Below are 26,365 nucleotides of genomic sequence, written 5' to 3'. Positions count from 1 at the left end.
AGGTTACAGTTAATTTTTGAGTGACATAGTTCTCCTTATATTTATCCTTAAATCGCGTGGAAAAATCTTACACTTGTTTTCTAGGAATGTTCAGACAGCCGCCACGGCATTACATTAAGGAAGTTGAATGATATATTATCAGTTAAATGCTGCTAACTAATGTTAATTTGTCTCATTAGCAGGACAAAATAGTAGTTTTATGGAAAATCAAAAGATGCAAAATATTTCTAAAATGACACATCCTAGCTGTAAAGAGCCCCCCCCCCCCCCCCATGACTTCTCGTAGTTACTCCTACTAATTTGTAAATTTGGAGTATACTTTTTACCCTCTTGTCCTTTTCTTTTTCTTCCTTTTCTAATTTTTCTCGTGTACACGACCTTTTCGAGTGTTGATGGTTGAGTTTAGAAGAGATTATTACTTTCTTACCATTAAGTTTTGAAGAATTAACTTAAATAGCCGGCCGACGGATCTATAATATATCATATATAATTTATGTATATTTGCTAGAAAAAATAAATAGTAAAATATAGGGGCGAATTTACTGGGAGGAGTATGGGTTCACCTCCCTAAATTGCATATAGCACTATAATTTTTCTGGTATTATACTTAATTAGATCTGAGTGAATCCATGCACAAGATGCCACTTTGGTCCATTAGTGGCTGTGTACCCCTTTGATAGTCCAGGCAAATCCCCTCTCCCCTATTTCCCTTTATACCTTTTGTCTTTTCTTTTTCTGTTTCTTGTCTTCCTTTTCCTTCTTTTCTTTTTTGGTTTCATTTTGTTGTTCTTCTTTTATTGTTTTATCTTTTCTTTATTTTATGTTTATTCTTTTCTCCCTTTTTATTTTCTTTTTTGGTTCATTCTTGAGTTTTAAAATTCCTAAAAAATTAAAATTCACATCTCCTCCTTAACTCTCTTTCTGTCTCAATTTTTTTACCAACAACAGTCATCCTCTAACTCATTTCTCTCATTTATATTTTCCTTCAAATTTTTCTTTGGTTTGTGAAGTGAGTTTTCTTCAAATAATGATGCTATTATTAATCATTTTTAAGATATAAAATTTGTTAAGAACAATTGTAAACAAAATAATATTTTCTTGTGATAATAGTATTAATCATGGTTTGTTCGGTAAGTTGTTGTCAAAGCAAAATTTTGATGGAGTCAAGCTAGACGGTAGTATAGTGCACTTATACTCTTAAAATCCTAGATACGCCTGGGTGAAATGAACCGACTATTTGTATCAAGATTCCTTAATTTTCACGTTTAACATAAAGCATAACTTTTCTTTATTGTCAATATAGGACATGCAAAGTTAGGCTATTGATTTATTTTTTTCAGAAGAGAAATTGTGAACTGAACCCCACGAACTTAAGATGACAAAATGATTATTCTTAATTAATTAGCCCAAATAAAAAGTCAAGCAAGTCAAACTATTCAACTTTAGTTATCAGTTAGAGAGTAGGGACATTCAGAGTAGGTTGAGTTAAAGACCAATCTTATGAACCGGATCTTGTTCATATTTCAAGTCACTAAACTCTTTGTATTCTTTCAAGTCTTTGACGTCTAGTATTTTACTGAATTGATTATGTTGCTTCCTTTTCAATTTCCTTGAAGTCGTGATAAAACTACAGGCTAGTCATCACTTGTTTTCTTTATTTGGCCTAATACTGTGGAACATAAATACTAAATAGAACTGACAACCAACATGTTTGACTTCTTCAAGTTGAAATTTAATTACTAGCAAAAGCTTTATACTACCTAATTATCAGTAATACTCAAAGTTCGACTTCATTCTGCTTTCAAAGTGGAAAAAGACAAAAACAAAGTGGAATGTTGTACATACTAATGGTACACCATTTTTAATGAATTCTAAGAACATAATACGCGAAAAAAAGGGGGGAAAACGAGCATAATAAATCTGGATTATTGCAAAGGAAATTACCTCTAATTTCCAAAGGCTCATATAAGAAAATAGATTGAAAACAGATATAGTATTCCCCCACCCCCATATTGCTCATTTCATATCTTGCTAAAGTAACAGTTTGCCGTCTTCAATTGTGACACGAATTATCTAGCTATTTCTAATGATTTAAAAGGATTGCTAGAGAATCGATTTAACATAACCAATCGTATTGACATTTAAAAAAGAATTGTATTGAAATAACAGTTAGCTACCACTTAGTTGTAAATCTTGTTTTTGTATGATAATTAACACTGGGGGGTTTTCCTATGGGAAAGGCCAATATTACCATCAAACCTTGGTCTAGCTCTGGTACTTTCAACGTATATTTTTCAAGCACTTCACATACACGATCAACCTAATACGCAACGAACTTGTATTAAGCTGGACTATCTAGATGTTACGAGAAATGAAGTGTCAAAATACACCGAGTAAAACAGAGAAATTAGATGCTCATTAAATCATTCCGTACAGATAAACAAGCACAATCTGAAAGTATCCATCACATGAAAATAGTAGATAAGAACAGCATATCACTATAACGTTCTAAAATTCCCACGATTTCTCAATCATTAATTCTCAAGTATGTACTCGAACCAGCAAAGTATCCTGTGATGTACATAGGACAGAAACAAGAGTCCAAACGAGTTGGAAAAACAAGCAAAACATTACCAGCGAGCTGGTGGAGTCAGTTTATTTCCGAACATCCACTGAGGATGTTACATCAGCCACATAGAAATCGAAACTACATACCATGGAAATGTTAAGAGCTCAAACGAATTCTGTTACCGATTCAGGGAGAAACATCAGCACATGCTTTCATATATCGTTTCCAGCCAAGCTATTCACAAGATCTAGAATATGAGGCATCTTTACCGGATTCAAACGCTTCCACAACCTCAAACGCTATAGATTATAGAAAAAACAGGCAAGGAGAGAGGGCATGTAGCGGATGGGTTCCAAGGGCTTCTTTTATTGTGCTGTGGAACAGCATCACTCCAACGCTATCAATCCTCAATCAATGTTAATTTGGAAAAGTCATAACAACAACAACAACAGGCTCACACCAAAGGCAGCTAAGAGATGGCCGGCATCAAGAAACACTTGGGAAGGATAACCGGTCTCGCAGTGTGTCAAAAATTGATGAAGCAGCTGCAGTTTGAGCAAAAGTCTGCTTCAACCTCCCAAGTAATTCATTATCTTTAGCCTGAGAATCAGCATCGGCAGCTTCCTTGGCCATTCCAATTCGGGCATAAAGCCTGTTAATGAATTCACAGATCCCATAAGCAAGAAAAATCACTTTAATTGATGCAGCAAATGCATCTTTACTGTTGATTATGTAACCCAACGTCTTTTCATCTTCATCATCAGTTCATTCTCCTCTCTTCCTTTTTCATGGAAGAACTGGGTGTTGGGGTGGGAAATGTTAGCGATATAGTAGATATGCCCTAGATCCAATATCACATTTGATGTTTTGAACATATTTTTATAAAATATATATGACATTTGATATTCTTTTATCATTGTTATTAATTGCTTGATTAATTTGATAAGGTCCTTGATTAAATTTTGAGACTTGACATTGTGATGGAGATCATGATAATGAGAGTGAAGTTTCTTATAATTTAATCTAAATTTGTTCTTGATCGTAGGATTATTAATTTGGACATTAGTAATCCGATTAGATCAATATTTATGTGATCGTCTTTATGAGATAAAGATTAGTTGATCTCATTAACTAAATTACATAGATAGATGATGCATATAGAGATATGATCATTGAACCGACTCATTGGATAATTCCTAATGGTTAGAATTACCATAAACTGTCAATAGGATATTCTCTTGAAGAATGTGATGTAACCGTTTCCTTTGACCTGAGATCGTCATAGTAATTGACAAGTTATTTATTGTGCTTTGATACTAGACACCTATGGCCCTAGGGCGATAGTTGAAAGGATATTGGGTATGATTAAATGCTTGTAGAATTAGTGATTGATCAAGATGGAATCTGTCAACTCTTGGTAATGAGTTTAAGCTCCATGTTGTCATGAATTATAAACGACCAAACTAAGACCTTGGTCAGGGTAATTGAATGAAAGAAGAAAAGAGTTTCTTAGGTCATTCAATGGTCGAATATAATTGACATGGACACATAGTTGGTCGCCTATTAGGATTTGACAGTTGAACCATATCCTAAGGTGATCCAGAGCTATAAGGACATAAAGAATTACTACATTATTCTTCTACTGGTTCTTGAGAGTAAATTGTATACTTCATTCTATCCGGTCGTTAAGGAGTGTTGCTAGACGTCACCCTTGATTAGTATATTGATGTGATCAATTTACTACCGGTTTAGTATTGAATCTATGTGGTCGCACACTAACGAGTGTTCTGATCTTTGCTAAAGGATTTATTATTTTGTTATTTGATGATTAAATTATAGAATTTAATTAGTCAAATAAATTATTAGTCCAAATGAAATATTATTATAATCTTTGCTAGCACAGAAGATATAATTAATACTGTGAACAAATTGAAATTTTCTATTTGAAATAGAAATTGAATTATATCTCTTGGTTGAAATATATATATATATATATATATATATATATATATATAATTAATATTTATATTGTATAAGATGTATATAAAATATAATATTAATAAATGGCTTGGTAAGTAATTCCAATTTGGAATTGGATTATTTCAGATTAATCCCATTTGGAATGGGATTAATATTTTGTAAATATGAAAACAACTGATTCCGATTTTGAGTTGGAACAATCACGTGACTGTTCGGGAAAACCCATTTGAATGGGATTCTAATTTTTTGTGGAAAATTATACAAAGTTTATTTTTGGAATAAATTTACCCTAAGTAAATCATTACCTCACCCAAATAGGAAAAGAGTTTATAGGTGATGCTATATAAAGGGTGATGGAGAAAATTTGCCGGCATATTATTATTCTTGAGAAGAAAAACACTTTGTGAAAGTGAGAGTGCAATACAAAGCCAAGAGAGAAAATACAATTACAAGAAAAGTGTTTCTTGTTCTTCTATCTTTGAGTTGAGATTTTTGAGAAAAATTTCAGCACAAGTTTTCCGTTCAATTTGTTCGCAGGTTTCGTTGATCAAAGAGTTGATAGCAAAGATCAGTCTCGGTATGGATACACATATTGTCTTCGCACTATCGAAGAATTTGAAACAAGGCTTTCTTCACTAGGTACGTCTTAGATCCGATCTATTGATATGTAAATAAATTTTAAACATGAAAAGATCTGCCTAGGATTGTTATTGTCTTCTGCTGCGTGTTACGAACACCTATACGCAATCCTACAGTGGTATCAGAGCAGTGGTTTATTGTGTCTAAAATTTATTTACGAAATATTTTAATATCATATTTGAAAAGTTCAAACCATAATACATGTGTCTTGTGCGATAGTCAAATCGTTTGAATGTTGATATTATTTTATTGTAGATAAAATATGTATTCATATAACTATTGAGATAGTTCATAACTTGAATTTGAAATTATGTATTAGATACGATGGGAATCTATAATCGGTTACATGATTCTATTGTTATTTTAATTGTTATTAATTCATGAGATGTTAATTAATAATAATATTCTGGCATGAATTCTTTTTATGTGATATATAAGATAAACATGTTAGAGGATGTTGAATTTCGTTTTTATGTCATGTGCTTGTTCATTACATAATTCTGAATTATTTATTACATGTGATGTAAATTAATTAAGGACTAAGCGTGTAGACAACTTGAACTAAATTCACACGCTATAAAAGATTTGATCTTCATGTTATTAAAAATTGTTTTAGTAACAATTCCCTCTTACTAAAATTTGAGTTCTTAAATAATAAAATATAAGATATTTTATTCTGGAGCTATCCATCAAGGTAAATAATTTTACTTATTCCTTGTTTATAAGGAGCGGCCTGACTACCAGGAGACTTATAGTTTGAGAATATGTTAAAATTATTTATTGCATTAGATGTATGGATTGAAAGAATTATTCAATTTTACACTAAACGCCTAGACCACCCGGAGGAGTATAAAATTTAATAAGTTCTTTGCTATCATGATGGTTGAACTCAACTATGCCAATAGGATCAACCTGACTACCAGGGGGCTATTTGACATAGAGCTATTTAAGGAAATTGTATGGAGATACAATTGGTAAGAGTACCTACCTTTAAAATATATGTGAGAAACGACTTGACTTCCAAGGGGCTCATACATATTGTTAAAGGATTCCTTTACTCCACTAATAGAAATAAAGATTTCGTAAACTATAATGAGGGTAAATAGTTTAAAATAATTAGTGGAAATATCATTTAGATAAAAGTCCATGTCTTTATGATATATGCAAATATGTTCTTATATTATTGCCTTTTCTTTTCTATATTTTAGATTTCTCAATATGTCTGTTATATCACTGCGCGAAATACTTGAGACCAACAAGTTGGTAGGACCAAACTTTGATGACTGGTATAGAAATTTGAGAATTGTTCTCATGCATGAAAAGCTCATTGATGTGATCGATAAGCCTGCAAAGATAATCCCACCAGAGAATGATGTTCAAGGCACCAAGGTTTATCAGAAATACTTGGAAGAATGCCTTGCTATTAAACACATCATTCTCGCTTCTATGAGTTCTGAACTCCAGAGGAAACATCAGAATATGGATCCAATTGCAATCATTGAATATCTTAAGAAGATGGTTGATACACAATTGGACATTGAAAACTCTCCAGTTGTACCCCTGTCAATTATATGATTGTTCTTACAGAAGAATATGAGAAGTTGGGGTACAAGCTTGGTAAAGAGCTTTCTGAAGATTTGATCTTGCAGTCAGTATATGATGCTGAATGTTTTTACTGTAAGAAGAAAGGGCATTGGAAGAGAAATTGCAAGGACTATCTTGCAACTCTAAAGGACAAGAAACAAGGTGAGATATTAATGAAAAATGTTTTCAAGGTCTCTTTAGCTACTACTAATTCTTCACTATGGGTATTAGATACTGGCAGTGGTTATAACATATGTAATATGTTACAAGGGTTTAAGATAAGTAGGAGGCTAAAGAAAGGAGAAGTTAATCTACAAGTTGAAAATGGTGCAAAAGTTGCGGCCGTAGCTATAGGATCGATTTCTTTAATAATGCCTATGGGCAAAGTACTTATGTTGGATGATTGTTATTACGTTCCTAAATTTGTTTCGAACATAATTTCAGCTTCTATGTTAGACAAACGTGGTTTTCGCATTAATATAGGTAATGGTATTTGCTCTATTTATTATAGTGATAATTTATATGTGAATGGCTATCTCCAACATGACGTTTATGTCTTACCTAATGTGAATGCTAATTCGATTATGCATGTTTCAAGTCTTAAGAGGAAAAGAGATGATCAAGTAAATCATGCATACCTTTGGCATTGTAGGCTTGGTCATATTGGAGAGAAAAGAATTAACAAGTTGTACAAGGAAGGGTACCTTGACAAATATGATTTTGAATCATATCCAACTTGTGAATCTTGTCTCAAAGGAAAAATGACCAAATCTCCATTTACTGGAAGTGGAGAAAGAGCTTCTGAATTATTGGGACTAATTCATACAGATGTTTGTGGGCCCATGAAAATTCAAGCTAGAGGTGGATATTCTTACTTCATCACCTTCACTGATGATATGTCAAGATATGGATTTGTGTATCTTATGAAACACAAGTCTGAATCTTTTGAAATGTTCAAAAGGTTCCGTAGTGAAGTTGAGAAGCAGACTGGTAAAAGTATCAAAGTACTAAGGTCTGATAGAGGTGGAGAATATCTTAGTGAAGATTTTACCAGATATCTCAGAGAGAATGGAATTCTCTCACAGTGGACACCTCCAGGTACACAACAACACAATGGTGTGTCTGAAAGGAGAAATCGAACCTTATTAGATATGGTGAGATCTATGATGGGGTTCACTGATCTTCCAATAAATTTATGGGGATATGCTTTGGAAGCAGCAACATACTTACTTAATAAAGTTCCCACTAAGTCAGTCTCTACAACACCATATGAGATATGGAAAAGATGTAAGCCTAACCTTAAACATATTAAAGTTTGGGGGTTGTCCAGCTTATGTTAAGAGACTACAATATGATAAACTTGACTCAAGATCAGATAAGTGTAGGTTCATTGGGTATCCCAAGGAAACAATGGGATATTATTTCTATCACCCTTCTGACCATAAAGTGTTTATGGCCAGAGGAGCAACCTTTTTGGAAAGGGAATTTCTTTTAGAAGGAAATTATAATGGAGAAATAGAACTTGATGATGTTCAAGAAAGTAATGAATCAACACAATATAAAGATCATGAGACCCAAGTTGAAGAACCTTTATTGGATGTTTTGAAGTTACCAAGGAAGTTGCCATCTTCAACGGTTGAAGTTCAAGAACTAACTGAAGTTCAAGAACAGGTTAATGAACCAGTTCTAAACCAAATTGAACAACAACCAAATCCAGCACAAGGTGAAGAGGTTGTACAAGTACCTCTTAGAAGGTCTACACGAGAACGTCATGTACCAACTAGATTAAATTTATTGGTACAAGATGATGTATCAAATGAGGTTGATCATAATGATGATGACCCTAAGACCTATGAAGAGGCTATACAAAGTTCTGATTATGAGAAGTGGCAAAAGGCCATGGAATCCGAAATGGAATCTATGAAGGAAAATAAAGTATGGACTTTAGTTGAACCTTCAAAGGATATAAAACCTATAGGTTGTAAATGGGTTTTTAAGAAAAAGATTGGAGCAGACGGAAAGGTGGAGACCTATAAAGCCCGTCTTGTTACCAAGGGATATCGTCAGAAAGAAGGATTCGACTATGACGAGACTTTCTCTCCCGTGGCAATGCTCAAATCAATTCGGATTTTGCTTGTTATAACAGCATACTATGATTATGAAATATGGCAAATGGATGTGAAAACAGCTTTCCTTAATGGTGAGCTAGAAGAGGATGTGTACATGACACAACCTAAAGGTTTTACATCTCCGTCTGATCATAATAAAATTTGTAAGCTACAAAGATCCATTTATGGATTAAAGCAAGCTTCTCGAGGTTGGAATATTCGATTTGACAAGACAATTGAAAAGTTCAATTTTGTTAGATGCGAAGAAGAATCTTGTGTGTACAAAAAGGTTAGTGGGAGCACAATTATATTCTTAGTGTTGTATGTTGATGATATATTGCTCATAGGGAATGATATACCGGCATTGCAAAGTACCAAGATTTGGCTATCTGAACAGTTCTCCATGAAAGACTTGGGAGAAACAGCTTATATATTAGGAATAAAGATTAGAGATAGATCTAGGAAGCTGCTTGGACTTTCCCAGTCTTTGTACATAGATACCATCTTAAAGAGGTATAATATGGATAATTCCAAAAGAGGCTATCTACCGATAGGCACTGGAATTACTCTCAGTAAGGAGGATTGTCCTAAAACACCTGAAGAGAGAGAACACATGAGTAGGATCCCATACGCTAGTGCAGTGGGAGCTATCATGTATACCATGACATGTACACGTCCTGATGTGGCTTATGCACTTGGAGTGACTAGCCGCTATCAGGCAAATCCTGGTGAGGAACATTAGAAGGTGGTGAAGATCATTATTAAGTACTTAAGAAGGACTAAAGACCAATTCCTCATCTATGGAGATTCTGAGTTGAAACTTGAAGGTTATACTGATGCAAGTTTCTCTTCAGATAGAGATGATAGCAAATCTATTTCTGGTTATGTATTCACCTTAAATGGTGGTGCAGTGAGTTGGAAAAGTTCCAAACAAGCTACAGTAGCTGATTCAGTGGCTGAAGCAGAATATATAGCAGCTAGTGAAGCTGCTAAGGAAGCTGTATGGATGAAAAAGTTCTTAACTGAACTTGGTGTAGTTCCTTCAATAGAAGGTGCGGTTCCACTGTTGTGTGACAATATTGGAGCCATTGCTCAAGCAAAAGAACCAAGATCACACCAAAAGTCCAAACACGTTCTACGAAGGTATCACTTGATAAGAGAGATCATTGAACGTGGAGACGTCGAGATTCAAAAGGTTGATGGAAAAGAAAATGCTGCAGACCCATTCACTAAAGCTCTTGGCGCAAAGGAGTTTGACAAGCACAAGTGGAAATTGGGAATGAAGTACAAGAGCGATTGGCTCTAGTGCAAGTGGGAGATTGTTAGGGATATAGTAGATATGCCCTAGATCCAATATCACATTTGATGTTTTGAACATATTTTTATAAAATATATATGGCATTTGATATTCTTTTATCATTGTTATTAATTGCTTGATTAATTTGATAAGGTCCTTGATTAAATTTTGAGACTTGACATTGTGATGGAGATCATGATAATGAGAGTGAAGTTTCTTATAATTTAATCTAAATTTGTTCTTGATCGTAGGATTATTAATTTGGACATTAGTAATCCGATTAGATCAATATTTATGTGATCGTCTTTATGGGATAAAGATTAGTTGATCTCATTAACTAAATTACATAGATAGATGATGCATATAGAGATATGATCATTGAACCGACTCATTGGATAATTCCTAATGGTTAGAATTACCATAAACTGTCAATAGGATATTCTCTTGAAGAATGTGATGTAACCGTTTCCTTTGACCTGAGATCGTCATAGTAATTGACAAGTTATTTATTGTGCTTTGATACTAGACACCTATGGCCCTAGGGCGATAGTTGAAAGGATATTGGGTATGATTAAATGCTTGTAGAATTAGTGATTGATCAAGATGGAATCTGTCAACTCTTGGTAATGAGTTTAAGCTCCATGTTGTCATGAATTATAAACGACCAAACTAAGACCTTGGCTAGGGCAATTGAATAAAAGAAGGAAAGAGTTTCTTAGGTCATTCAATGGTCGAATATATTTGACATGGACACATAGTTGGTCGCCTATTAGGATTTTACTGTTGAACCATATCCTAGGGTGATCCAGAGCTATAAGGACAGAATGAATTACTACATTATTCTTCTACTGGTTCTTGAGAGTAAATTGTATACTTCATTCTATCCGATTGTTAAGGAGTGTTGCTAGACGCCACCCTTGATTAGTATATTGATGTGATCAATTTACTACCGGTTTAGTATTGAACCTATGGGGTCGTACACTAACGAGTGTTCTGATCTTTGCTAAAGGATTTATTATTTTGTTATTTGATGATTAAATTATAGAATTTAATTAGTCAAATAAATTATTAGTCCAAATGAAATATTATTATAATCTTTGCTAGCACAGAGGATATAATTAATATTGTGAACAAATTGAAATTTTCTATTTGGAATAGAAATTGAGTTATATTGTGAACAAATTTATTTTGTATAAGATGTATATAAAATATAATATTAATAAATGGCTTGGTAAGTAATTCCAATTTGGAATTGGATTATTTCATGTGCAATTAATCCCATTTGGAATGGGATTAATATTTTGTAAATATGAAAACAACTGATTCCAATTTTGAGTTGGAACAATCATGTGACTGTTCGGCAAAACCCATTTGAATGGGATTCGAATTTTTTGTGGAAAATTATACAAAGTTTATTTTTGGAATAAATTTACTCTAAGTAAATCATTACCTCACCCAAATAGGAAAAGAGTTTATAGGTGATGCTATATAAAGGGTGATGGAGAAAATTTCCTGGCATATTATTATTCTTGAGAAGAAAAACACTTTGTGAAAGTGAGAGTGCAATACAAAGCCAAGAGAGAAAATACAATTACAAGAAAAGTGTTTCTTGTTCTTCTATCTTTGAGTTGAGATTTTTGAGAAAAATTTTAGCACAAGTTTTTCGTTCAATTTGTTCGCGGGTTTCGTTGATCAAAGAGTTGATAGCAAGGATCAGTCTTGGTGTGGATACACATAGAGTCTTCGCACTATCGAAGAATTTGAAATAAGACTTTCTTCACCAGGTACGTCTTAGATCCGATTTATTGATATGTAAATAAATTTTAAACATGAAAAGATCTGCCTAAGATTGTTATTATCTTTCGTTGCGTGTTACGAACACCTATACGCAATCCTACAGGAAATGCATTTATGACACTACATGCACTCAAATCAACCAGGTGGTCTATGTTAAAGAGTGAATGAACTAATCATTCTCTCTTCATTATCGCTACCGGCGCCTACCGCCCTGTGGATTGAAATAAGCTCACACAACTCCCTATGTTTTAAAAAACAATGCATATCTTGGTAAACCCATTCTGATATCTTAATCTGTCTCATACTAGCTTTTTGCAACTGTTAGAATAGTTATGTAAATAGTAGTAAATAACCCTAATTCCACCTGTATTAGGAGTAGAACATGTATTATATATATATCATTGTATCATTGTTAATATATGTGAATAATATCATATTTTCTCCCGTACATTCTCTCATGGTATCAGAGCAATTGTGAGAGATTTATCATTGTGCATAAATTCCAGCGATTCCGGGAAGAGAAATCAGTCAGCGGAAGCCTTTTTCCGGCAACTTTTTCAAGGATGTTTGTGCCTGCATTGTCTCTATCAGTTTTGTGCAAAATCCAACACTACCACAAGAGACACCACTGTCTGTCGACCAAACCCCAATAAAATCTCTGGCAGCAGCCTCCCCACGCGCCCCCACGCACCGGCGCATACACCAACTTCCAGTTATTTTTTTGAAAAAGTTTCTTCAAAATAGTTGGATCGTCTACCAATTCCAACCCCACCCATACTGCTTTCGTTTGATTCTTACCACTTTGAGTTTTTCCAGCGACTACACTGATTTTTCCGGCAGCTACAGTAATTTTCCAGCAAAAACAGTGTCTCCTTCATCTGTTTCAGCGAGTTTTCAATTGATTCTTTCTGTTATTTGGTGATAATTTTATAGACCTCACTTCAATCCAACGATGTCTTTGGGAGACAATGCTTTCGGGTCTAAAACTCCAGGCTTTGGCAGTTCCGATGTTATGATTACCTCAGAAACTTTAATAGAAAGTTCAAACTACTTAGCTTGGGCTTCGTTTGTCGAGTTGTGGTGTAAAGGTCAAGGTGTTCAAGAACATTTAATCACGAAGTCTAGCGAAGAAGATGAAAAGGCCAAAGCACTTTGGGAGATCGATGCTCAATTATGTAGTATTCTGTGGCGATCTATTGATTCCAAGTTGATGCCCTTGTTTCGTCCATTCCAGACATGTTATTTGGTTTGGAAAAAGGCTCGCACTTTATACACTAATGACATATCTCATTTCTATGATGTGATATCTCGGATGACAAAATTAAAGAAACATGAATTAGATATGTCTACTTACTTGGGACAAGTACAGACAGTCATGAAGGAATTTGAGAAGTTGATGCCAGTTTAAGCTGGTGTTGAAAAGCAGCAAGAGCAGCGACAAAAATATGTTTCTAGTTCTTACTCTTGCGGGACTTCCTAATGATCTTGACTCAGTACGCGATCAAATTTTGGCTAGTCCGACTATCCCCATAGTTGATAATTATTCTCTTGATTACTTCGCCTTGATGTAGCACCAAGTCACCCAGTGATCTCATCACAAACACTTGACTCGTGTGTTCTCGCATCCCATACAGTGGACAATCGGGCATCTCATACTATGGAGAATAGACAAGGAGGTCATTTGGAAGATCTAGACCCAAGTGCTCTTACTGTCATAAACTTGGACACACTGGTAACGTGTGCTATTCTTTACATGGTCGCCCATCCAAAAATTCTTATGTTGCTCAGACCGAGACTACAGGTAACCAGGGATTTTCTTTATCAAAAGGGGAATATATTGAGTTCCTTCAGTATCGAGCAAGTAAGCAAACATCTCCACAAGTAGCCTCTGTTGCTCATACCAATACTTCTGTTACTGGTAATTCTTTTGTTTGTATTTCTTAGTCTAGTACTCTTGGACCATGGGTCGTGGACTCAGGCGCCTCTGATCATATCTCTTGTAATAAATCCCTTTTGTCAAATATTGTGTATTCACAGTCTCTTCCCATTGTTACTTTAGCCAATGTGTTTCAAACTAAAGCAAAAGGAGTTGGACAAGCTAATCCCCTACCCTCTTTCACTCTAGATTCCGTTCTTTATATCCCTGGATGTACTTTTATTCTTGCATCTGTTAGTCGTTTGACTCGTGCCCTCCATTGTGGTATATATTTTATTGATGATTCTTTTATTATGCAGGACCGCAATACGCGATAGACGATTGGAACAAGGCTTGAATGAGAAGGCCTTTACTACCTTAACTTACTCAATTCCTCCAAGGCATGTCTAGTTACAGATCCTCCAGACCTAATTTACAGACGTTTAGGACATCCAAGTTTATCCAAGCTTCAGAAGAAGGTGCGTAGTTTGTCTAGTTTATCTACATTAGATTGTGAGTCGTGTCAGCTTAGGTAACATACCTGAGCCTCCTTTTCTCATAGTATTGAGAGTTATGTAGAGTCTGTTTTTTCTTTAGTTCATTCTGATATATGGGGCCCTAGTAGAGTCTGTTCAACCTTGGAATTTCATTATTTTGTTAGTTTCGTTGATGATTATTCAAGATGTACTTGGCTTTTCTTAACGAAAGATCGTTCTGCATTGCTTTCTATATTCCAGAATTTTTGTGCTGAAATCAAAAATCAATTTTGTGTTTCTATTCGCACTTTTCGCAGTGATAATGCCTAAGAATATTTATCCTCTCAATTTCAGCAGTTTATGACTTCTCAAGGAATTATTCATTAGACCTCTTGTCCTTATACTCCTCAGCAAAATGGGGTTGCAGAGAGAAAGAATAGGAACCTCATTGAGACTGCTCGCATACTTCTCATTGAATCTTGTTCCGTTGCGTTTTTAGGGCAATGCAGTTCTCACAGCTTGTTATTTGGTTAATGGGATGCCTTTATCTCCCAATCAGAATCAGATTCCGTATTCAGTATTGTTTCCCCAGTCACCTTATACTCTCTTCCCCCTTGTGTTTTTGGGAGCACTTGTTTCGTTCATAACTTAGCCCCTGGGAAAGATAAGTTAGCTCCTCGTGCTCTCAAGCATATCTTCCTTGGTTATTCTCGTGTTCAGAAGGGATACTGTTGTTACTCACCTGATCTTACTACTTTTATGTCAATTTCAGCACTTTTCGCACTTTTCGCAGTGATAATGCCTAAGAATATTTATCCTCTCAATTACAGCAGTTTATGACTTCTCAAGGAATTATTCATTAGACCTCTTGTCCTTATACTCCTCAGCAAAATGGGGTTGCAGAGAGAAAGAATAGGAAACTCATTGAGACTGCTCGCATACTTCTCATTGAATCTTGTTCCGTTGCCGTTTTAGGGCGATGCAGTTCTCACAAATTGTTATTTGGTTAATGGGATGCCTTTATCTCCCAATCAGAATCAGATTCCGTATTCAGTATTGTTTCCCCAGTCACCTTATACTCTCTTCCCCCTTGTGTTTTTGGGAGCACTTGTTTCGTTCATAACTTAGCCCCTGGGAAAGATAAGTTAGCTCCTCGTGTTCTCAAGCATATTTTCCTTGGTTATTCTCGTGTTCAGAAGGGATATCGTTGTTACTCACCTGATCTTACTACTTTTATGTCAGTTGATGTCACATTTTTTGAGTTTAAGCCTTTGTTTACTTCTTCTGACCACTTCAATATATCTGAGGTCTTACCTATACCGACCTTTGAAAAGTTTACTATCGCTCCTCCTTCACCTTCCGCCACAGAAGTCTTACACATTCCAACCGTTGGGGAGTCTAGTGTGGCTCCTCCTAGAGCCCCAGCCACAGGAACACGACTCTTGACTTATCATCGCCATCCGCGCCCAGCATCAGGCCCAACCGATTCACGTCCTGCACCTGACCCCGCTCCTATTGCGGACTTGTCTCTTCCTAGTACACTGATTGTATTTTCGGAAAGGTATATGAACCACACTTAATCCTAATTCCCATTATGTCAGTTTAAATTATCATCGTCTGTCATCACCCTATTATGCTTTTATATCTTCTTTGTCCTCTGTTTCTATCCCTAAGTCTACAAATGAAGCATTGTCTCATCCAGGATGGCGACAGGCTATGATTGACGAGATGTCTGCTTTACATATGAGTGGTACTTGGGATCTCAATCCTCTTCCTTCAGGTAAATCTACTGTTAGTTGTCGTTGGGTGTATGCAGTCAAGGTTGGTCCGGATAGCAAGGTTGATCGTCTTAAGGCTCGTCTTGTTGCCAAGGAATATACTCAAATATTTGGGCTCAATTATAGTGATACCTTCTCTCCCGTGGCTAAGATAGCATCAGTCCGTCTTTTTCTATCCATGGCTGATGTTTGCCATTGGCGTCTCTATCAGCTGGACATTAAGAATGCTTTTTTACACGGTGACCTTGAGGATGAAGTTTATATGGAGCAACCACCTAGGTTTGTTGCTCAAGGGGAGTCTCGTGGCCTTGTATGTCGCTTGTGCCGATCACTTTATGGTCTAAAGGAGTCTCCTCGAGCCTGGTTTGATAAGTTCAGTACAATTATCCAGGAGTTTGGCATGACTCGGAGTGAAGCTGATCACTCTGTATTTTATCGGCATTCTGCTTCGAGTCTCTGCATTTATCTGGTAGTATATGTTGACGACATTATTATTACCGGCAATGACCAGGATGGTATTACTAGTTGAAGCAACATCTCTTTCAACATTTTCAGACTAAGGATCTAGGCAAACTAAAGTATTTTCTGGGTATTGAGGTCGCTCAGTCTAGCTCAGGTATTGTGATCTCACAACAGAAGTATGCCTTAGGTATTCTTGAGGAGACATGAATGACAGGTTGTAGACCTGTTGACACTCCGATGCATCCGAATTCTAAACTTCTGCCAGGACAGGGGATCTTCTTAGCGATACTACAAGATATAGGCGAGTGGTTGGTAAATTAAATTACCTTACAGTTACAAGACCTAACATTTTCTTTCCTGGGAGTGTTGTGAGTCAGTTTATGAATTGTGAGTAAGTTTATGAATTCTTCGTCTGATAGTCATTGGGATGCAGTTATCCACATTCTTCGATATATAAAATCAGCTCCAGGCAAAGGTTTATTATTTGATGATCGAGGCCATGAGCTGATCGTTGGATACTCAGATGCTGATTGGGCAGGATCACCTTCTGATAGATATTTTACGTCTGGATATTGTGTCTAAGTAGGAGGAAATTTGGTGTCTTGGAAGAGCAAGAAACAGAATGTGGTTGCTCGGTCTAGTGCAGAAGCAGAATATCGAGCAATGGCTATGGCGATATGTGAGCTAATTTGGATCAAACAGTTGCTCAAGGAGTTGACATTTGGTGAGATTAGTCAGATGGGACTTGTGTGTGATAATCAAGCTACTCTTCATATTGCATCAAATTCAGTGTTCCATGAGAGAACTAAACACATTGAGATTGACTGTCACTTTGTCAGAGAAAAGATACTCTCGGGAGATATATATTGCTACAAAATTTGTGAAGTCGAATGATCAGCTTGCAGATATTTCACCAAGTCCCTCACTGGTCCTCGTATTAACTACATATGTAACAAGCTCACTACATATGATTTATATGCACCAGCTTGAAGGGAGTGTTAGAATAGTTATGTAAATAGTAGTAAATAATCCTAATCATATGTATTAGGAGTAGGACATGTATTATATATATATATATGGCTCATTGTATTATTGTTAACATATGTGAATAATATCATATTTTCTCTTGTGCATACAACGATCAGACAAAAGTACTTCCTTTTATATTAGTCGAAACATCTGTTGTTTTCGACTTCAAAACTCAGCCGACAATGACCAAATGTGGGTAAAGTTCAAAACTTAAACTTAAACTACGTGAGACTATGTGATATGTCAAACATGTCTATAGACCAAATGTGGGAAATCTCAGAACATATAAAATATTACCTCTGCTCTTTCGCGAGGATCAGTCAGCTTTGGTATGTACTTTAGAGCTTCACCTTTCTCATCTGCATCAACACATGCCTCGACAAATGGGCGGTAACCAAGAAGAGAAAAAAGAGGAGAAAAGGGGATGACTATAAGATTTCCATTACCCTTTATTAGCATGTAATATATGGTCACAAAGGACTACTTGGAATGCTATCTACAAAAATGTCCACGGTGCCCCTTCCACTGGCAGTCACAAGAAGCAGAAATACATTTCACATGGCTACAAGAGAAGAGAGCTAGTTCAACATGGCTACAACAAACTTAGTTTAACCAGAAACATGATAAAGCATACCAAGCAATTCAAGAGGAAGTGTAGCTAACTGTCCCTCTAGAGTGAAGGCGATTACAGAAATTAACTTCTTCAGCGTCAAGAACTAAGCTAGCCAAGCCTGTAGCTATTACATTAGGTATGGTCATGGAGGGTACTCTAGAGCTGAGGATCTTCCGGAAACAACCTCTCTACCGTCGTAAGGTAGGGGCAAGGTCTGCGTACACTTTACCCTCCCCAGACCCACTTGTGGGATTTCACTAGGTTTGAGTTTGTTGTTGTTATGGTCATGGAGGCCACTGCCATAAAGGAGGGGTTAGTACTTAGAAAGAAAAAAAAATTGAAGATATCAAAAAGAGCAGCAGTACATACAGCAGTCATGTAAGGACAAGCCATCTCTGCAGATGCCTTATGGTATATAGTGAACCTCTATTAATGTGTAGGGCACAATTGCAGAAACTCCCAGATCAGGTGTCACAACGTACATATGACATTTTCCAATTCAAGTGTTAACTTTCAACCTAATTTCCTGCTCCTTGAAATGTAAAACCATTGTAAACCTATTTGAATTAAACTATCAATTTCCTAAATACAATTGATCACAACAGTAAAGAAAAGATAAGTTAAAATTAATAATATCCGGATTATAATACAAATACCACAGTGAAAATACAACAACAACAACCCAGCAAAATTACATTAATGAGGTCTGGGAGGGTAGTGTGTATGTAGACCTTGGGTAGAGAGGCTGTTTCCGAAAGACCCTCGGCTCAAGAAAGCAAAAAGACAAAAATGAGACAATATTAGTATCAACAAAGAAATCATATGAAAACAGGAACAACATAAACTTTAGAAGAAAGATGCAAAGCAAAAGCGATAGCTAGTAAATAATTCCTGCGCTGAAAAGTGAAATAGCAAGACACAACAACAAATACCACAGTGAAAATGCATATAGAAATATTTCATTGAAAGAATAGGGAAAGTCAGAGATCCCTTCTTGTTAAGCTACTATCCTTGGCTGCTAAAACATGGGAAGAAAAGGATAGACTTTAGCCGGTGGTTCTCACTTAATGAGACTTGGAAGGATGTATATCATCTTCTGATCTATTGCGAAGTCACCTCTAAACTCAGGTATTTATGTAGAATTCCAGAGCCACCATTCTGGCACCTTGACATAAACTAGTTGTAAGTTCTACAAATTTATGCAGAAAAACTCATCCCTCAAATAGAAATTTATGGGAAGAAAGCATTAAAGATAAACCTCGGGAAGTCATGATACACCCCATCTAAGAAAAGTAGGGATCAAATTGAGTACATAAGAGATGAGGCACATATATAATGGATAATATAAAAGATAAGAATGTTATTTGACTCGTTGTAGTAACCATTCTGAAACTATCATCTAATTTTAGCATTGCATGTTTTGATTGCAGTTAGCGCACTTGACAACTATAATAGAAAAGGGCTTTTCTCGTTGATTTAGAAATTTTATCAGGAGCCTACATATAAATCATAATGCACACTCAGCATCACTCTCAGCAGAAGATAATGGACCATCAACTCAAGACAATAAGCAGGAAGTGAAATGGAAAAGCTAGAGCAAACAAAAGAAATAAATGAAGAGAGCTCCAATGAAATTAATGACTTGATAACTAAGACGGAAGGCAAAGGCACCTTAACAATTTTGCATGCTCTTCAGCAGCTTTTGATTCAAAAAAATATTCCTTTGTTTCGGCAAAAAGGTGCTGGGACTTCTCAATGAGTTTTATTCTTGGACCATGAAGTGGAGATCCTTTGCTATCCATTGGATTCTTAGACAATTCCCATGATTCTTTCCATAATAGGAAAGCTACATCCTACAAGATTGAAACTTTGTCATATAAATAAAGTTGAATAGAGGGAAAAGTGGAGAAGCACCATGAACTGTAAAATATTAGCATTTAGCAGCAAATTTTTCATGTCTTGCAAATTAAGCTAAAAACAAAATCTTACAGAAGGACTACAGAGCGATTACGACAGGCTTCCAAAAGTAGGATCAGATTCACATCAACACACAATGTAGTTCTATCCCAGAAGGCAAATTGAAATATTGTTAGTTCCAAAAATATTCTTTTACCAAATTCTATCTACTTACAAATATAAACGGAGGGATAAGAGCGACAATATGTGCTAAAGAACATAAGATGACATGCTTGACATCAAAATTATTTCCTTCTATTTATTAATGAAACAGTACAAGGAAAACTATAATAAGGGAGAAATCCAAAAAAGATCAACAGATAAAAAAACTAATCCTTTCATTTGCACAAAACTTCTAATCGAACAGCAAAACAGTCACATAAACAGGCATTCAATATCACTAGGATGATATTCAATATGGATACAAAATTCTACATTTCTAAGTATAAGTTGGAGTCTCACACAAACCAACCTGAAGTTGTCCAGTAGATAGGAAAAAGTCCTTCAGAAATTCGTGCTTGAAATGCCTTGAGATTGGAAAAAGAAACAAAATTCAGCAGGCTAAACAAACTGCTCTTGAAGTGATTAAGAAATTAAAAGTTTCCATACTGTGCATAATTAACAAACAAATCACGAGCTAGAGGTCTCTCCTGTATTGTCCCGAAGAACTCCAAAGCTGGTCTCTGGAAAGCAAAAGCACGAGGTTATTAATAACGATTGATAACAACTGAACTAACTAGCATTTTTAGAAAAAACAAAGTTCAGGTATATATTTCACAAGAAAGTCCACTTGAGACATCTTTATATACCTTCTGCCAGATATGGAAGAGGACAAGATAAACCAGATCAGTATCACCACTTTCAGTAGCCTTCATCAGAGCAGTATCTTCTTCTCCAATGCTTAGCAATAGAGGAACCTAAGGAATAGCATAGTACACCATAAGCTAACTTAAGCTAACCATGTTGTAGAAATCCAATTAACAGATAAAAGCCAGCCAAGAACAAAGAAGTCTTCCTCAGATGACAACTTTTGTAATTGGGGGGGAAGGAAGTACTAGGCTCCACCAGAAGGAAGAGGATATTAGCGGGAACACAAAGAGCATCAAAAAAATTTAAAGAACCTGCTTAGATGAACGTGGCTCATGCTCAACAAGCATGGCAGCTAACTTTCGACGACCATTCTTATCCGCATGAGCAGCAACTGCAGCATAAGAGATCCCCTTGCATATTTTCAGCTGACATACCAAAAATTTACATGAGAGTTTGCACTACAATAATGAATGTTGGACATCTTGTTCAAAACACAAACCTTATCAAGTAACATTTCTAGAAGAGTGGCATCAGGGATTGCCGCCGATGCTGTGATCTTTGTACATGTCCAGTGCATGACTACAACTTCCTATACACAAAGTACAAACAGAATAATATAAACTAACATTTTGAATAAGGAGAACAATATAAGCTAACATGTAAAAGCATCAGGATCAATCTGGATACATCAACTCTTCACCCTTTGACTTTTGGAAGTTAACTTTGAGTCAGTCTTTTTTATTCAAAGCTACAAAGTCTGGGGAAAATGCCTCTTAAAATTCAATAAAATTGAGGGAAGGCAGTGTATTGGGAAAAAACTGAATTTACATTGTAGGTGACGTGGCATGACACGTGGACTGATCAAACGGTCAAAACACAATAAATAGCCAAGAGGCACGGGCGACAACAGATAAGGGAAAAAGAAAGCAATATAGGTGCGGACCATTACTAAAATAGGTACGAGTCTCGTACCTATCCAAGTCATTTAAAGACCAAAGATCGGAAGAAGTTGAAGATACGAATCTGATGACGTAAAAGAGTCTAAATACAGCATTGAATACCAAATACGTTAGAATATTTAATTTAAAAAGAAATGATTGTGTAACGTTTCTTTTAATGTCATTTATTGCTCATAATTGCCTCATTAAGACAAAGGCATTACATCTTCTCCTAGAATTAGCTATAAAAGGAGAAGAACTCACCATCTGTAAGGATACGAAAAACTATTGGAATCTTACTGAAATACAAAACTATTTACTGCTTTACCATCATTCACAAAAATATTTTATTTTCGTCTCCTGATTATTAGTAACCCTAATTTCTTTTTAGCTTTGATCAAAGACTCAAATTTTTGGTTAAACAAATTAGTTCCGTTACCGGGAATCTGATAATCTTTTCTTTTAAGCTATATCTTGTCCATTGTTATCACCATGTCAAACAACAACACCGACAATAACAATAATAACACACTGGGAAACCATGAAAATCAAATTCATCAAAATCAAGGTGACGTGGTTCCCTCCCCTCCAGATTCACCATGTCAATCTCATGAAGGCACTCCTGTTACTGAATCCCGTGTTGATCAACAAGAACAATCTGAACACTTTGAAGGAGGTACAAATGAAGCTTTACAAAAGCTAATTGATGCTCAGGTCGGCAAAGCTCTTCAGGCTCTAGTTAGTCGATTGCATGCTGCACCACCTACACCAACTCCTAATATTAATACATTGGAGAATCCCCGTTCTGGTCTTGTTAATTCTGGAAATGGAGCAACCACCAGTGAACCACAGGAAGGGGGACCAGGTAATTCAAATAATTCATATTTGCAAAATTTAGTACTAATATTGCAGAAACAGATTAAGGAGCAAAATGAGCGTATTGAGCAAATCCCTGGAGTTCCGCCTGTAATAAAAGGAGTAGACATGGACAAATACTCACAACAACCTTGGAAGCCAAGTGCTGCTCCCCTTCCAATTCCGAAAAAGTTCAAAATGCCTGACATCCCGAAATATGATGGTACTACAGACCCACGTGACCACGTGACTGCATTTACAACAGGCGTGAAAGGCAACGACTTGACCAAACAAGAAATTGAATCAGTACTGGTCAAGAAATTTGGAGAAACACTCACCAAGGGTGCATTAACCTGGTATTCTCTTTTATCTAAAAATTCTATAAATTCTTTTGCTGAGCTTGCAGATTCTTTTATTAAAGCACATTCGGGAGCACAAAAGGTTGAAAAAAGAATGGAAGATATTTTCAAAATCAAACAAGGGGATTCGGAGTTGCTTAGAGATTTTGTTGGTAGATAATGTAAATACGCATAATGCTTTGTGTAGCCTTGTGAAGCCATATGTTGGGATTAATTACTTGCAAGTTTTGCTAGTGACCATTTTATAGGGGAAAATTGATCGGAAATTTCCATTGGAATCCACGATGATTTAAACTCCCCATAAACCCTTACATTCGAGGACGAATGTTCCTAAGGGGGGGAGGGTGTTACAACCCATATCCACATGTGTTAGTTCATGCCATATATTAGTTAACATAAATCCAAGAAGGAATTATCTTTGAGATGATAAGAAGTCAATCCTATTGGTCTTAAGTGATACAAGAGTGTATAAGGGTGATTAACCAGTATTAGAAGTTAAACGAATCAAGGATGTTGTAACTCGTATTTTCAGGTAATCTAGTGGTGCTTAATACACTCAAGAGGTCAATTTATTAAGGTATTTTAATCATATAATATCCGTATCATAAGTCTTGAAGTCAAACGAGTTATGAAACAAAAGTCGACAAAAGTTGTCGCAACTTAGGTTCATAATTTTACTTAAACATTAGGTCAAATGTTTCTAATCTTTTCTCATAATTTACAAGGAATTACGGGGTGATCTACCCACCAAATTAAAGATCTATGAGTCTAGTTTCCAACGCATTAAACCGTTCATCGATACGATCTCGGAGTAGAGAGATATTCGCGTTTTCGCGAGACTGCGCCAAGCACCTCTCTATGGGGCCCACTAAGTCGGTTTAAGATATTTGGACCTATATAGGATGCCTCCAACCCGTTTTAAGTCATTTATTTTCACTATTTTCAGACCTTAGAACCCTAGGAACATCCTCTCAAGGTTCTCTCAAGATTCAAGACCCAAAAAAGGGCAAACAACACAAATCAAGTGTCGGGAATTCCGTGGCGCTCGTAAGTCTCTTGTTCTTCTTGTTGTTGCTCATTTTTGTGTCATTCCAGCTCGTGTGGGAGGTTATTTTAAAGGGTTTATGTTCTGTAAATACTCCCTCATGTTCTTAATATCAATCCTAGGTGATTTCAAGCCTTCTAAAGTGATTCTAGTGCCAAAAAACACTAATTGATCGCTAGTTTCGCTTTTTTGTTGTTGTGGCAGCATTGGAGGGATATTTCATGGAAATTTAAGGTCAAATTGGAGTTGTTATTTCTGTATAAAGGTAAGGAACCTCTTACTCTATATGTATTTAAGATTATCCAAGTTGCGGCTAAGCCATTGAAGCTAGAACTTGTGAGATATATATCGAAAGGCTTGGTAGTAATGTTATTGTTTTGTGGACTGTTTTGCGTTGTTGTTGGGCTGCGTATTTTACTACTATCTTGTGGAGTTTTGGAGGAGTAAGGGTGTGGAGAAACACCATATATATGTAGGGTTATGGGCTGATAGTTATTCGTAACATTTCCAGGTTGTTTGACACGACTACGGTGGTCGTCGTATGTATGGAGTGATTAGGTTGTGTGTGGACTATTTTGGGATGCTCAATATGTTTATTATTGTTGTTGTTTGGGCTGTTTGGTGACTGTTTTGAATGATGTGAGGTCATATATATAGGGGAGGTGCTGTCCGTTTCATCGTAAAATAGGTTGTGGTCGATACATAATAGTTATGACGCTTAAATGATAACGATAGTATCGTTTCTCTTATTGTAGACTAAGGAGTTTTGACAATTGCATAGCTTGAGATTGGGGCAGTATATACAAGGTATGTGAGGCTATCCCTTTCCTTCTTTTGCACGACTCCGATTGTACATAATGTAATGAACGAGCTTCCAAGATACTCTACTCTTAGAAGCTAGCAGTACTTACATTGTTTTCCCTCTTATGGAACGATTGATGTTAATGTTGCTTCTCTTATTCTTATGTTATCAATGTTGTTGGTACTTCCTGATTCTTATAAGGTTCATAGTGAAGAGTTAGTCCTAATAACGTGTATAGAGGATACCGACCTTACGTCACTCCGAAAGGTTTAGAATGTGATTCCATGAGTCGAGCATGCATTATATATATGTATCTATTTTACTCTACCGAGCCACGCTATAGTTGGCCGGGTACGGCACCTATTGTGCAACCACTGATCAGTTGGGTTTTACCGAGCTCCACGTGGCCGGGTACGATTCTACCGAGCCTTATGATGGTCGGGTACGTTTTTTTACCGAGCCTATTATGGCCGGGTACGATATGATGATGATGATGCCCACAGAGGCGAATGCTTTAAAGGTTTATGTATTTATACATATGTATCATGCATTTCATGTAAGTAGCCCTCAGAGGTACTAAGATGTTACAGGTTGTATATTCTCTATCCTTGCTTACATTACTGATCGTATTTATGGTTCCTTGCCTTACATACTCAGTACTTTATTCGTACTGACGTCCTTTTATTTGTGGACGCTGCATGTCGTGCTGCAGGTCCTGATAGACAGGCAGGTGCAGCTCCCCCACCACAGTAGACTGTCCAGTTCAGCGGTGATTGGCGAGATCCCTTCTCCGGACTTGCCTTGGTCTTGGTATGCAATTTTTGTTATAGACATTATGGGTATGTCGGGGCCCTGTTCCGGCTATGTTGCAACACTTATGTTCTTTTAGAGGCTCATAGACAGGTGTCGGCTCATGTATAGTTTGGTATGCCTTGTCGGCTAGTTTTTGTTGTATAGTCTTTCATAGTAGCGTGGTAGCTCATACCTTATATGTAGTTTCTTGATTGTCTGGTCATCCCCTGCTATGTATGTTCATGCCGTCATATTTTATTGCTGGTTGTCCATGATCTAGGTCTACCATTTATATTGATCTCGTCAGCCCTAAAAGATAATAATGAAGGTTAGATGAAATGTACGTTGGTGCTCGGCAAGTGTGGTCGGGTGCTAGTCATGGCCCTTCAGTTTGGGTCGTGACAAACTTGGTATCAGAGCAAGTCTGTCCTAGGGGTTGTCTATGAGCCGTGTCTAGTAGAGTCTTGATTATGGATGTGTAGCGCGCCACATTTATAATCAGGAGGCTACATGACATCTAGGGTTGTTACCTTCTTCCTGAATCTAGATCGTGCGTAGAGT

At 36.3% G+C, this 26,365-nt stretch overlaps 1 pseudogene; it reads right to left on the bottom strand.

Annotated features, from left to right (window-relative positions):
* Positions 1 to 2,523: 2,523 nt before the first annotated feature.
* LOC104224615 (protein VACUOLELESS1-like) overlaps positions 2,524 to 26,365 on the bottom strand; it is a 78,293-nt pseudogene continuing 54,451 nt past the window's right edge.

Source organism: Nicotiana sylvestris, chromosome 7 (genome assembly GCF_000393655.2).
Source record: "Nicotiana sylvestris chromosome 7, ASM39365v2, whole genome shotgun sequence".
Taxonomy (NCBI): Eukaryota; Viridiplantae; Streptophyta; class Magnoliopsida; order Solanales; family Solanaceae; genus Nicotiana; species Nicotiana sylvestris.
The sequence above is the reverse complement of the archived record's forward strand: the minus strand, read 5'-3'. Positions and strand labels throughout refer to the sequence as shown.